Below are 3412 nucleotides of genomic sequence, written 5' to 3'. Positions count from 1 at the left end.
TGATCCTACATCTCTAGTTAATCTTCCATCTAGAGAGTTCCTTTCACTGTTTTGAAAGCAAGTTCATTATCAAATCTCTTGTTCTTCAATCTAGCCATGGGTTCTTTCTCAAAACGTTTTCAAAGGCTTAATTATGATAAATTGATGATAATGTACTGAACCTAAAAGTGAATTTGAATCTAATTGCATGATGAACTCATATTCTATTCAACTCTTAAATTAGCCTATGTATGAGCATTGTGATCGTGACTTTGTATTAATTGAATTATGATTCTAGCATGTTGAATTGCTTATATATAATGTTTATATTTGTATATTGATGATGAATTGTTGATGAGTGATCCATAAGAATGAAGGTTTGAATAAGGCTAGTCTATAATGTAATATCTTGTGATCTTGATTCTAGCTTGATTGTTATGTGATTCAATTATGTTAAATGGATGGTTAGATACTGCCTATGATATCATGTGATGATGAATTATATATTGTTGGTCCAATATGGATTAGGGATTGAAGAATTGATCTATATTTCCTATTGATTGTTTAAAGCATGTTATTCAATGTAATCTCGTCTATATAGTGCATAAATGTAGGATTTTGTTATGTGAAGATACTTATAGCTACTGCCTTATGTTTCTACTATTGATAAATTATGTGTATAAATCATGGATGATCAAAGTAAGGGAGTCTTGGTAAGGGTGTTCTACATTCCTCTAATTCCAGTGTATTGGTGATATAGAGTACTTGTTAGTAACATAGTCTTGTAGTGGCTTATGTATGATTTCGCCTAAGTTAAAGTATATTTAGCTACTGCCCTATACATTAATTGTTGATGAAAAAAAAGTATTGATCAAGGATGATCAAAGGGTGAGAAATTGGTATGAATGCATATCTCTTTTACTTTCTTATAGCATTTGTCGTTGATGAAGTCTTGTATGGCATTGTGTGGTATGGTCCACTTATGGTGGCGGTGATGATCATCCAATGTGAAGTCTCATGCCTAGTCTCCTATTCTAGTTGTGACCTAGGTTGTATGACTATTGTTTAAGCATGTGTATTAACTATGTTAGGGATAGGTTTAGGTGTTGCCATTGATGAGTTGTTATGGTTAATAATCCCTTACCTATGTACCCTTATATGAATGTGTGAATAGCTAAGGTGAGGAGTCTTAAGTGTAATATGATGTCGTCTTATCTCCTATGATATTGTGTGATGTATGGTCTATGTTTGAATGTGCATTGTGGTCCTAAGAGGGTGGTTGCCTCAGTATGTTGTTGATAGTCATTATGTGATCATGTTGACCAATGTACACACACTCACACTTCATGCATGCTTACAAGTAGTATAGGTTCATGTTGTCAACATGAAAGGGTATTCTCATATGCACTTGTGCTACTACTATGCATGTAAAGTATATGTATCTATAAAGTATGTGATGCATCATTTTCTAGGATGATTTGATAGGTGTACTAGTATCGGAAAGGGTATGAGACCTTGTCTATGCATTGCACATGTGTGACTTGTTAGGATAATTCCTAGGCTTGGTTGTCTATGTACATGAATATGAATTCATGATTATATTAATGTATGAACATGTGTGGTTTTAATGTGGTATGTAAAAGGGCTCTCACATATATGTATATACACACATGTATAATGATCTAGTCAATAGAGGGCTTTGAAAGGTGTGTCAAGTATACCTTAAACTAAATAGGTGCTTAAATATGTTATGTCTATGTGAAAGAATTTCTCACATGATTTAGGTTGATGAACACTCATCTATGACCTATGAGCTAAGCAAATGATGAGTCAATCTCCTAAAGTCTATGTTTTTATAAGTAATGTTAATAAAAGCTTTTTAATAAAAGGGAACTTAGCTTAGCACCGAGAGAACTTGAATTTGAGAGGTGTCCCTTCCCATTGGAGGAAGGTAGGTCACCATAGTCCTCACGAGGTGGTTAGCCTTATAGCCCAAAGGGTATAGAGTAATGTTTCCATAGTGGATAACTACAATGCCCCATTTGGCATAAAGAGGATTTCCACATATACCTCCAAGTTTCATAAACTATGCTTGCCACATAGGATCTAGCAAGTGATATCACTTAGTATGCTAACATGTGTTAATGTTCCACTTTGGCTAAGTAAAGTACCTTTCATTAGTGTAAGGCTCTACAACACCAAATTCCATGTAGCACCCATGATCTTAGTGTCGATTAAGGCTATAGTTTCCCTAAAAGTAAAATGGACAATGGAAGTAAAGTAAGGACCTTAACTAGGATAACCTAAGTGTAGTTGCTTAGTGTAGGTGGGGATATGGGACTTCACCTATTCATTGCACAAGTAGCTCTTGAGGGAAGTCCTAGGAAGGTGTCCTAATGCATGTGTCTATGTATATGTTTCTTATGCATTACTTTGTAGTCTTGTTTATATGATGAGGTCTTTCATCTTATTGACTATGTGAATGAAGGTTCTACTTGAGTTGCATATAGTTGACTATAGTAGTATGTTTGAAATGTGGAGTACATGTTTTGATGCTTATGGTCTTATGACAGGTTTACTAAGTATGTATGAGATTATGGGGATTCACATGTACATTGCACTAGTAAACTTAGAATAGGATTATGAGCAAGGTCATTGACTATGGTTCACTATAATGCCTTTAAGGTCTTAGACTTTAAAGTATCTTGTGGTATGCTATATTTCTATGGTGGTATGTGTTGGCTTATGTAGGTTGTATTTATGCTTTTTTTGTGTCTTAAGGTGATGCATTGCACCAAGTATTACTAGAGGGGTACTTGGAAAGTTAAGAAATTAAAAGAAAGAAAGTTTACTGTAACGTGCAAATAGGTTACTGTAAAGTGATTCAAATGTGACTTAAACTCTATGTATGATTTTATATGATGGTTGGCATTTGAATATGCCTATATGATGTATGTAAAAATTGTATAAATGCTATTGTATCAAAGTTTTATGAAGATTTCTCAAAAAGGCATGAAGCATGATTTCAAGTAAAATGTCTCTTTTAAATGCATGTTTCTGCATGGTTGACATACTTAGTACATTCTTATACTAACTCCATTCTTCTCTACTTTTTATGCAAAGTGTAGGTTATGGATGCTTAAAAGGATGTCTCTATGTTGAGGAGCTTGTTATGTGTTTCCCAAGCTCAAGCAAAAGGAATCCTCAAGATCCAAGGATGTCCTATGTCAAGTTATGTTAATGTCTTATAATTATATACTTATGTTATGATGTTAAAGGGTCGTGTCCTTAAGATACTCTAATGATATTGAGTATATGATGGCAAAAAGAGACTAGAGTCTAAATATGTATTATGACTTATATTTTATATATGAAGTGATGTTCTAGCATATGATGTACTAAGAAAAGTTTTAAATTTTTCGCTAAATTTACT

Source organism: Solanum lycopersicum, chromosome 4 (assembly GCF_036512215.1).
Source record: "Solanum lycopersicum chromosome 4, SLM_r2.1".
NCBI lineage: Eukaryota > Viridiplantae > Streptophyta > Magnoliopsida > Solanales > Solanaceae > Solanum > Solanum lycopersicum.
Note: the sequence above shows the minus strand (reverse complement) of the source record.